This window comes from Notolepis coatsorum, assembly GCF_963971535.1.
Source record: "Notolepis coatsorum genome assembly, chromosome: 7".
In the NCBI taxonomy this organism is placed as follows: domain Eukaryota; kingdom Metazoa; phylum Chordata; class Actinopteri; order Aulopiformes; family Paralepididae; genus Notolepis; species Notolepis coatsorum.
In genome coordinates, this window is record NC_140171.1 from 51,436,561 (window position 1) to 51,449,366 (window position 12,806).

Sequence of the window (12,806 nt, forward strand, 5' to 3'; positions counted from 1 at the left end):
ATTGACTATTTTCAAGTGTAATTCAGACGACCTGTGTTTTTTAACGTATCTGCTTTTTTATCGTCTGAACATTGAACTCTGCATTGAACTTTGCATCAGTGGCGGCCCGTACATTCTTCTCCATGGGGGGCGCTATACCAAACATTTTGCAAACATGTACCACGCATTGGCGAATATTTAATTAGGTACAACTATCACCATTGTCATCAATCAATATATGACCACAGTCAGTCAAATGCAGCCAATATGCCCTACACAATCAGAGAGAGAGTGAGAGAGAGAGAGAGAGAGAGAGAGAGAGAGAGAGAGAGAGAGAGAGAGAGAGAGAGAGAGAGAGAGAGAGAGAGAGAGAGAGAGAGAGATATCGCAACTCGATCTACCTTGTTGTTAAGTTGGCAGCAGGCAGAAGGGCTTGATAAAGTATATCCACTCCACTGTCCAGACTGTGTTGATGTCCATTGTCCATGCATGTCCACACTGCATCCGTATATAGCTTGTTGTTAGCCAACAAGTACTGTGTGAGTGAAGAGCTGTGTCTTTGTCCATTTCCGCATCGAACAGCCTGCAAACTACCTGGCGTTCCTATCGCCATGCTCTAAGACAAACTCTAACCTTAACCAACTTTGAAAGAGTGCCTAAGCTTAACCGTCGAAAGAACTTGCCGTCACGCTCTAAGACAAATAGCTGCATCACAACAACACAACAGCATAGAGACTATCTACTGAAACTGGCGTTGGCCTATCAGAGAGAGCGTCTCCGCGAAATGCGGCTACGGAAAAAACTGACGTCGGCCAATCAGAGAGCGTCTCCGAGAAATGCGGCTACGGAAATTATAGACACTGCTGCTTAGACCGCTTCAAAACGCGCCCGTGTTCCATCATAATACATCATATTTCAACGCACAGCGCGTTACGCACTGATTGGCTGCGACGGATACAGCGATGAAACAGTGCACGGCGTGCACGCGCACTCAAAGCGCTATTGCGTCTAGCCCGAGAGAAATACGGCTAGGAGAAATGCGGCTACGGTAACGGAACGTATTCTCTATCAGACAGTGAGTCACTTCCTGTTCAGGAAAACGATTATTTATATTTGATATATTAATGTTATATTGTGCATTGGAAACACAAACATACTTAAAATGAGTAAATATTATTCATTTTAAACATGTTTATATTATTTATAGGGCTATAAAAAAAAAAAAAAAAAAAAATCTTATTCTTCTCTCTTTTAACCAGGGTTAACCAGGGGGGGCGGCGCCCGAGCGCCCCTAGTGGCCAGCCGCCACTGCTTTGCATAGATTGTTATGCATATTGTCTTTTTTCAAGTTTCACTCAGACAAACTGTGTTTCACAAGTTTCACTCATACGAACTGTGCTTTAACGTATCTGCCGGTCGAGGGGGATGGTCTCTTCTCGGCGGAGCTGTCTACATGGGGTAATCAGGGTATAGCAGGCCCTGTGCCTGACTGAGCTAAGTTCAAGGCGTGCTGGTTATCCAACTCTCCTAACTAACACTACCGTTACCACGCGCCTACCATGACTTTTTGCTCCAGCTGAACAATAACGCTCAAGGTTTGTCTCCGCTGTATTATCTCAACGACGGGTATGCATGTTGCCTTTTTTCAAGTTTAACTCAGACGAGCTGTGTTAATGCACCTGCTTTTTATCGTCTACACTTTGAACTTCGCATTGAACTCTGCATAGATTTCTTCTCTCTGTTGAGCGAAGTGGGTTCCTTTTTCTAAATTGTTACAATATACCTTACAAGTTTTTGGTATGGTTAAGTTACATAATGTTGTTGTGGTTGCTATGCTCGGTCATAGTGACCAACTGATGTTTGATCGATATCGGACAAGTATTCTGATGGGGGGGAGGGGGGAGGGAATGGGGGGTTGCGATTTTTTGTTTTTCTTTCCAGTCGACCCGCTCTGTTTTATTTTTGTTTTCACGCTCACGCTTGGAACTCAATAGGACCTTAACAAGTGGAAATGTATCTGGTCTAATGCTTTACTCCAAACGAATTACATTCAACCATACGGCAGCCCTTTTAGACTATGGCTAATTTTTATATCTTGATCTGGAATACAGGTGGTCTCTTAATCTATCGCATAAACACACAAGTGTACTAACGTGGCAAAAAAGGAAGGAAGTGGACCTTGCTTTACTGAGTGAAACACACCTTTTATTGGCTGATAATGCAAGACTGGCAAATAGATTTTACCATAACATAAGTTCTTCTTCTTTTAGCACCAAGTCCCGAGGGGTAGCCATAATAGCGAAGTGAAATTTGAATATTAAACTGTTAGATGTGTGGTCTGATGCAGATGGTCGAATTACTATTGCTAAAATAGAATACTCTAACCGGAAAATTGCACTGATCTCAGCATACGCCCCTAATTTGTATGACGCTAACTTTTATGCTGTACTCACTGCAGATATGTTGAAACTACCTGATTACTTGTTTAGGAGCTGATTTTAAGGCAGTATGGGATCCATTGATTGATAAATCCAAACACACTGAAACCTTTGATCAGAAACAAGCTACCACAGCCCAACAGGCCTTGTCTAAGGACACAGGGGTAATTGATATGTGGCGTTCGCTCAACCCATCCATGAGAGATTACTCTTTTTTTTCCTCGAGACATAAGACCTTTTCCAGAATTTATTATGTTTTTTCTTCCCCACGTCTCTTTGATAGCTTTGATGTTGACTTATTGCCCATTGCACTTTTAGACCACAAAGGTATCCTTCTCAAGGGTTCTCTCAGTAAAATAACATCCCGCGCCCCTAGATGGCGCTTTAACTCAACGCTGCTGAAAAATGAAGAGTTTAACCTGCAATTTAAAGAGAAGCTCACTGAATTCCTGCAGTTTAATGCTGGCTCGGTACAGGATCCCCGAATTCTATGGAATTAAAGATTTTATTAGAAGTAACACTACTCTCTTTGCATCTAATCTCCGCAAGGGATGTCTCTCCAAGCTGGTGGAATTGGAAAAGCTTCATGCCACGTTGATCTCTTCTTTGCAGCACAACTACTCTAGTCGACTGGAGCTTCAAATTAAGGTAGTGAAAAAAGAGATTAACTCAAATTTCAAATGCACAGAACAAGACAGCACTACTACTTTCACGGCTTCAGGCCTAGTCACCTACTAGCTATGAAGATACATGTCAGTGAGCAATTTGCGGATATCCCTTCCATTAAAAACCAACAGGGGGAGGTAACCACCAACCCCAAAAAGATTAATGATACATTTCGCTCTTTTTATTCCAACCTGTACAAGTCAGAGGTGGTCTTTGATCATACCAAGCTGGAGGACTTTCTTAATCAAATCAACCTACCACAGATCTCAGAAGATAACGCTAAGCGGTTAGCTGCACCTATCACACTAGATGAGCTTAGGGAGGCGATTGCGGATATGCAACGGGGCAAGGCTCCCAGTTGGGACGGCATTCCACCGGAACTCTATCTTGCATTCTGGGATGTACTCGGTCCCTTATTACTTTCAATGATTTTACACTCAATCGAAGAGGGCAATTTTTCCAGAGATGTCAATATGGCGCTTATATCTGTTTTACTCAAGAAAGATAAGGACCCCACCGAATGTGGCAGCTACAGGCCCCTAAGTCTCCTCGGAGCCAATCTAAAGCTATATGCCAAGGTTCTAGCCACCCGACTTCAAAAGCATGACATCTCTAGTTCACCCTGATCAGTCCGGCTTTATAAGAGGCCGCCTGGTTACTGACAACATCAGACGGTTGCTGCACGTGATTGATGCCAGCAAGGATGTGGCAGTTCCTACAGCGGTCATGTCCTTGGATGCAATGAAGGCCTTTGACAGATTGGAGTGGTCTTATTTGTGGGCAGTTCTTAGAAGGATGGGGTTGGGTGAGGGTTTTATTCATATGATCAAAGTTCTCTACACAGGGCCTTCGGCCATAATCTTAACAGGAAAGTTCTGCTTGCCACTCTTCTCTGTCTCGTGCTCTTCTAGACAAGGTTGCCCTTTTAGTCCCGGACTTTTCCCCTTATCCCTCGAATCTCTAGCTCAATACATAAGACAATCCCAAATTATATCTCCTGTTTCAATTCAGGGCACACATCACCATATCAGCTTATACGCAGATGATGTACTCCTATTTTTGCAGAATCCCACCGTCTCTCTACCTCATCTTCTCAGCGCGATAGATGAGTTTGGCAGCCTATCCGGCTTTAAGATCAACTGGCCAAAATCTGTTTTTCTTCCACTTAATGAGCCTGCGAAGGCTACCATCCTACCTGCAAACATACTTATGGTGGAGCACTTTAAATGTCTCGGGATTTAAATATTCCCCACTATTAGCCAGACGGTAAGGTAAAATTACTCCAGCTTGGGTGACAGGATTACGAATGACTTCAACAGATGGTCCAAATAAAAAAATTCCTTACAGGCCCGTGCGTCAATAATTAAAATGTATATTTTACCCAGAATTTACTTTATCAGCTCCATGCTCCCGTTACCTCCTCCTGTTGGTTACTGGCAGAAATTACACTCTGCCTCATATAAATTCGTCTGGAACAACAAACGACCGCGCTTAAAGAGATCCACTGCCCAGAGGAGTAACCTCGATGGGGGCTTAGCATTTCCAGACTTCAAATATTATTTTCAAGCTTTCTCTTTGAGACCTTGTTTTGTCACTTGTCACTTGTTTTGACGCTCAAGCAGCCGTGTCCTGGCGACCATTGTCGGAGAAGATGGTGTCCCCATATATACTTCAGGATATTGTGTATACCAACATTTCAATTAAGTAATGCAAATTACGATTTGGCCCTCTCATCACACATGTGATCCAGACCCTTTTTGGACAACAACCTATTAGGTACCCTAGATGGGAAAAGAAAGGCATCCACACGTTGGGGGATATCTTCGATAACTCTGGTCTCCGTTCTTTCCAGGATCTATCCAACGGATATGATCTCCCCGGAACCTCCTTTTTCTTTTATTTACAAATAAGAGCAGCTCTGAAGGCTCATGGCGTTCCATGGGACGTTCCACTAGATGATACACCTGAGCTTCTAACGCTGGACTCAAAAAATATGATGGAAGAATCTGTGATTAACACAGTCTGCACTGTGGAATCAGTAGGCAGAGAGCAGTACAGAAATTACCATCAGACAGTCATCATGGAATGCTCAACCTCCATTCATGAGCCCATCAAAAGAAACTCACTGCCTCTGTTCAGATGCCAAACTCCCAAAACCAAGACCAAACAGGCAGGGCAGATGTCTATGTTAAAAGATGATGTGGCACTCTTTTCACGGTTATATATAGCCACGCAACACAGACAGGGGGACATGAGCACGTTCTTTAGACACGAGCACCACCCATACCGTCCTCTCTATCTGACAGAGGAAAGCTACGGCTGGGGAAAAAGTCAGATCTGCTCAATGTCCTGACACCAACAACACAACCTAAACCTCCACATACTTTTGATGTCAAAGTGCTGGACGGAGCTGCTGTGGTGCACTTCTTGTCAGCCAACAACATGACCACCTTTGATGAGTATGCCAGCTGTGTCTTTGTTCCCCACATCCTGAAACACCTGGAGTCCTCCAAAAGAGTTGATGTGGTCTGGGACACATACATCACCAGCAGCATAAAGGACTCAACAAGGGTGAAGCGAGGAAAAGGCACAAGAAGGAAAGTTGCTGGTCAAAACAAGCTGCCAGGGAATTGGCCAGATTTCCTGTGTGACTCTGTGAATAAGCAGGAACTCTTCGCCCTATTCAGTGAGAAGGTTGCATCCACTGCCTGGCCAGAGGGCAAGCTGGCAGTCATTACATCCAGCTCCAGAGTGGTCAGCAGTGGCACAGACACCAACCACTCTATGCCACCATGCACCATGAAGAGGCCGACACCAGGATGTTAATCTACCTGATTGATGCCGTGGAGGAGCATGGCTGTTCTACCTGCCTGATACGCACTGTGGATACAGATGTTGTTATGATACTGATCTGCAAGTTTCATGCCCTACTGAGGAAGTATCCATCTGCAGACATCTGGGTCGCATTTGGCACTGGGAAGAACTACATGCATCTCCATATCAATGCCATCTGCCATGCTCTTGGGAAAGACAGGTCCACAGCACTTCCCATCTTCCATTCATACACAGGCTGTGACACAACTTCAACATTTTGCGGGAAGGGGAAGAAGTCTGCATGGGTGGCTTGGAATGCCTACCCTCAAGTCACAGAGGCCTTCAACTTCATGGCAGAAAATCCATTTACTCCTGTGACCATAGATGCCCAGCACTTTCACCTTCTGGAGCGCTTTACCATCATCCTGTATGACAAGACTAGTGAATTGACAGATATGTCACGGCTTCTGTGCACTCACCCGGAGATTCCCTGGACCTCTCGCTCGTGCTTCCTGGACTCCAGCCTTCCTACCGCCTGCCCGCTGAGGAAGATTCCAACCAGGATCAAAGCCAGCATGCCATGGTTCCCAGTGCCAGACCGTGGCCACCTATATGGTAGGCTACAGTCTAGTTCTCTAGTCTATTCTATTAAGCTTCTTTATTGTTTTGTATTTTGTGCTGCCTTACATTCACTACAACCCCCCGCGCTTACAAGTGTTTGCTTTTGCTCCTCAGTGATTCACCAGGACCTGTCAAAACACCTTGTGACCCCTCTCAAGCCTCACGTTCCCCCAGACGTTCCCTGGACCTCTCCCTCATTCTTCCTGGACTCCAGCCTTCCTACCGCCTGCCCGCTGATGAGGATGCTGACCAGGATCAAGGCCAGCATGCCATGGGTCTCAGTGCCAGAACCTAGACACCTATATACGGTACAGTCTTGATTCTATTAAGCTTTTCCAGTGTTTTGTATTTTGTGGTACCTCGCATTCGCTACAAGCTCGTACTTACTCATGTTTCCTCTCGCTCCCCAGTGACGCCTCTCGAGCCTCATGTTCCAACCAACTTTCCCTGGACCACTCCCTTGTGCTTCACAGACCCTAGCCTTCCTACCTCTGGACTCTTGCACACACACATGCACACACACTGGACTCTTGCACACACTCTTGTGTGTGTGACTCTTGCACACACCTACGCATATTGGTCATACGCAACATCATTCCCACACATAGTCTTTGCACCATATACTTAGTTCCACACGCCATAACAGTTAAATGCGCCTATACGGGCTAAAGAGTTATGATAATAATAATAAATGTAATTTATTGAAGTTCCTATGTCTCTGTGCCGCCTCCCTCCCCCATAACTAATTTGTTCTTATAGTAACGAGTGATCCTAATAAAATATCTATTCGATTCATGCATGTCTGACTGTTAAACAAGTAAGAAATTATATAAATATGTTGTTAGAATGGTACAAATATTCATCTAGTGACATTCTTTATAGCATTAACACATTTATTGACCCAGAAAATGTATAGTTTGACACCAAAATTGATCTTCTATGTTCAACATTCTAACAACAAACCCTAACCCAACATTCACATTTTTGGCAGTTGTTAGAATGTTTGACACATTTGTACCACATGCACAAACCTGCTTGATTATTGCCCCAAATAGCTGGCAAATTGGACAAAGTGGGTATGTCACTTTGGAAAGAAGAGGCTTGTGGGTACCTATAAAACCAATGTTCACTCTGATATATTCATGTGAAAGGCTTTGGAAGATGAGCATGGCAGTTTTTTCTAGGCAAAGATTTTACATAATTTTGAATCATTGACGATTAAAACCCCATTCCCAACAGTTGGGCTTAATGAAAATGGTACTAATGGAAAGCTTAGCTTCTCTAGTTTACAGGGATACCAATACCTTTGTGTTCACTCAAATATTGAGCACGCTAGGACCAAGATATTTATTAATTGGCAGAACCTTGATTTTACATGGCGGCCATCTTGAAATCCATCATGATGACGTGGCCCCTACCCCAAAATGAAAGCTATGATGATGGGGAACATGTGGGAAAAAAGTTGGTGCTTTTATCCGGCGCGTCCACATCATTTTGCTAAGCCACCGGACTATTAACACATTCTCTGCCACGCTTATATCCATCGCTGTTTGATCTCTGCCAGCACTGTAAGTCTATGGAGATGTTCACCTTCTTTGCAGGGCTATAACTTTTTAAATTGTATTGCTAAATTGACATTACTATGGCCCATTCAACATCGATTATCTATCGTTCAGGATGTAGGAACGTTTTACTTTTTCATTCACACATTCATACGAAAATACCGTCTAGAGTATAAATATGTTTTTATCGTTTTCTGCAGTATTTCCCAGAAGGTGAGATATAGGCACAAATGCATATATTAGATCATCAAATGCAGTTTGATACCGATCGACCCTATATAAAAAATTTCAACTGTACATGGTCCTAAACGTTATGACTGATCATGCGCGGGTGAACGGAGGGGGGGGGGTTGTTTATAATTCCGTGATAGTCGTTAATGCTTCATGTAGTATGGGTGATATATTGATCAGAGCAGTTTGTATCGATAATGATAAACACTCACGAAACTCACGGCATCCTCCTCTTAGCGTTGGGCGATGATACTGGAGCAAACAGATCACAATTATGTGATGGGGATTGAGGCAATCTATTTCCGGTTTGTGTAATACGAATACACGCCAAAATCATGTTGTTTATTGAGTTATGGCAACGATCCATATCCACGCTGTGTGTATTGAGTCCCGCGACGATATACGAGTGGCCGGACGGAATAGGGAGACGCACCGGGACCACAAGAGATCCACTTCCAGTTGCAACTCGCAGATCAGCCACTAGGTGGCAGTATTGAACCGTTGCAGAGTTGTGCTGGCTCAGACAGCATCAGACCAGCCTCCATGATGGAAATATGAATACCATGGCGAAAATATGAAATATGATCAGAATAACGTCGTACGCCGTGATCTGGCAGAATTCACATGAACTTGAAACACGTCGTAAGCCGTTTCCGGCGGAGAAAGGGTTAAGTGAAGGTATGGGTACTGTCTCAAAGTCTTACTCAAGTAAAAGTCAACTTTTAAATGTACTTAAGTACTAAAAAGTAAAAGTAAAAACAATTTTTTATTGCAAGGGATAGACCAGGGGTCTCAAACTCATTCCAAGTTTTCATTTTAACTACACATTGATTGATTGATTGATTGATTGATTGATTGATTGATTGATTGATTGATTGATTGATTGATTGATTGATTGATTGATTGATTGAACATTTTATTAACAGATTGCAGAATGGGTACAATACCGTACAGCTCAATACACACAATTGTTAAGGGGATGCAGAGCAGAGAAAGACTTTCGTCTTGTTTACATCAGGGTCCCCCATTTTCAATGAATCATAACATATATGACATACATGACATACAGATAGACAGTACTGCTACATCTATACATTTATGACATACCAGATTTACAAATACAGTAGGCTACTGTTTTTGATACAAGAAGAGGCTGCGGTTAGACTGACTGATGTTTTCGTTTCGTTTTGAAGATGAGTTTCGCTTTTCCAGGTCGCAACGTAGTGGCAGCCGAGTTAGATATTCATTTTGCAACCTGAGCACAGTGATGTAGTACAATGCCAATGCAGTAGGTGGCAGTAGGTGGTGAACATGAAGGCAATTTTCAACCAATCAGAACTTGAATGAGGACACTCCACATCCTGTTCAAAATCTCAAAAGCCACCATCTTTAAATGCCTCCCGAGCCATTTTAGCCAATGAAGTATTATTTTTCAGCAAGAAATAAAGTGCAATAAACAAAAACGGATACATTCACTGTGTGTTCTGCCTCATTTGTTGATGATTTGTTGATGAAACAAAACTAACATCAACACAAGTGACCACCAAGAGCGGATAGTTTAGTCTCAAAAATAACAGTATAGCATTGTGGCTAGCAGCTAACGTTAGCTCACGTCAGTTAGCCAGCCAGCACCAAACTGATATCAGGAGCTATCAGTAGCTAGATAACATTAGAGACAACGCCTTGTGTATTAAACAAAGGTGAATAGATGACTGGGCCATTTTGTTTAATGCTTGTTAAGATTGAAAGAGGAGCTCTGAGCTAACAGGGTCTGATAGCTAACGTTAGCCAGCTGCTCATGCAATCGTTAATGCTAGCAGAATGAATGGATGTAAACTTTATTTAACATATTGCAGAATGGGTACAGTACAATACAATACGGCTCAATACAAACAATTGTTAAGGGAATGCAGACTGTTGTAGCTTGGACTGGGGTCCTTATAACAATAACTTGACAACACATGGTAGCTGCAGCTATAGCTCTATTGTCACCGGACGTTGGTGAGGGCACGCAGATGTGGGTATCTACTGCGCATGGGCGTTGAGCAACAACGGCTCCGTGCAGAATACACGACACGTTGTCGGCGAGTTTTGGCGAGTATCCAAAATGGAAACACAATTACAGCGTTTTCAGTAGGGCCAAAACGTTTCCTGCCAAAACGGCATTTCTATCTAACAGGGACAGCAAACGTATTCAAAACGTATTCAAAACAAAAACAAAAACAGTCTGTGTAACCATGGCCTAAAAAAGTATATACATTTGACAAAGAAACTCTACATTGGAGGAGGTTGGTAGGTAGGAGGTTGGTAGGTGGGGTGGAGGGGGGTGTGGTAGGTAGGGTGGGGGGGAAACTGTACATTGGAGGTGGTGGGGTGGGGTTGGGTAGGCGGGTGGGGAGGGGGGGTAACTGTACATTGGATTATCGACGAAACCTTACTTGGTCCCAAGAAGAGGGTCTCGTGTATTATTGGGTTTAATAGGAAATTTATTGTACATTGTAGGGGGTTGCGTTAGGACATTTACAGGGGTCAGTTTCGAATTGCAGTCTCTCGTAGGTGCTCTTTGAGAGTGGTTTTGAAAGTGGGTAGTGATTCACTACCATTCCTTTACAGCTGTGACCAGGGCGTTCCACATGTGGCATAATTGCTAAACGTGTTTAGTCCCTTGTTTGAGCCGAATCTGGGTTTAACATGATTTGTTGAGCTCCCTCTGGTGTTGTGGCCGTGGTATTCACTGACCTTTGGGAAGTATTTTGACATGTACATGGGTACTTTTTTTTTTTTTTTAATCTTTATTTCGAACATGTAAATGAATACAAACAAATGGTCACATTATGTTATTTTTATGGAAAACAGTGCAGCTGCAACAGATAGCACGTTAGTGATCCTTTTCTGTATTTAAAAAAAAATACATGATTTTCTGTTTGAGAAATGGTCACACTATTGCTATATTTATTTATACATTTCGACCTGAAACGCCTGCTAATAATGCATTATATAGCCTGCACACACAAATGTGTTTCCCGGTTTCAATGGGTTACAGGGGTGCCTTGGCAGCAGAAAGGTTGAGAACCCCTGTATTATTACACCTAGGAATTTATTTTCATAAACTCTTTCAATAATCACATAATTTATTTTAACTTGTACTTGAGTATTTAATCTACAGTTTCCAAATAACATAATTTTAGTTTTGCTCAAGTTCAATGATAATTTGTTTAATTTCAGATGTGAAAAAAAGCTCTAAAAGCTGCTGGATATTCTCACCAGAAAAAAAAGATTAGTGTCATCCGCAAATAAAATACATTTAAATTAGGGATGTCCGATATTATCGGTCTACCGATATTATCGGCCGATATCGGCATTAAAATGTGATATCGGAAAATATCTGTATCGGTTTTAAATTTTTTTTTTTTATTTATTTTTTATTTTTTTTACATTTCTATAAACTTTATTTACCCAGGCAAGCAAGTAAGAACAAATTCAGATTTGATCTATTGTCAAAAGTATGCATAATGTTGTGTTAATTCCACAACAAGAGTTATGTAATGTTAATTACCTGAAATTATTCCATTTTTTTGGGGGGGGGAAACCCTGCATATATCGGTATCGGTTGATATCGGTTGATATCGGTATCGGAAATTAAGAGTTGGACAATATCGGTATATCGGTATCGGTAAAAAAGCCAATATCGAGCATCCCTAATTTAAATATATTGGATACTTTACATAATTGTTAATGTACAAGATGAACAGTTTTGGACCCAACACAAGCAATGTCCAAACATTCAGTTTTATAATCTCTCATTGTCACAAATTGTTGTATTTTATTTAGATAGCTTCTCACCCAGTCCAATACTACCCCCCTGATCCCATATCTTTCCAATTTCCTGATTAATATATCATGATTAATAGTATCAAATGCTTTTTTTTAGATCAATGAATACTCCAGCTACATGTTTTTTTTTATCTATGGAATTTCAATGAGTTCTATTAATGCTAGTGATGTTGACCGGTGTGTTCTGAATCCATACTGGCTATCGGTGAGTAAATTATGTTTATCAATGAATCTGTTGTTGAAGAGTTTTTCTAATATTTTTGAAAACTGAGGAAGTAGAGAAACATGCCTATCATTTGTGAAGTGGTGTTTATCTCCAGTCTTGAACAGAGGTATGACTTTTGCTATTTTCATTTTATTCGGAAATCGACCAGTTTTGAATGATAGATTGCAGATGTGTGTGAGTGGTTTTGAAATCCCACTAATGACATTTTTTACTATTTTCATATCTATTTCATTACTGTCTGTAGATGTCTTGTTTTTACATTTATTAGTAGTTTCTATAATTTCATTTTCATCTACCGCTTCCAGAAACATTGAACTAGGATTTCTTAGTCGTGTAGTGTATCTTGTAGACCAGGCCCATTGCAAATGGCTGTACTCTGTCGTCTACTCTAAGCCATCCTGACCAGTTTGTTTTGAGATGTTTGTAATTTAGTTT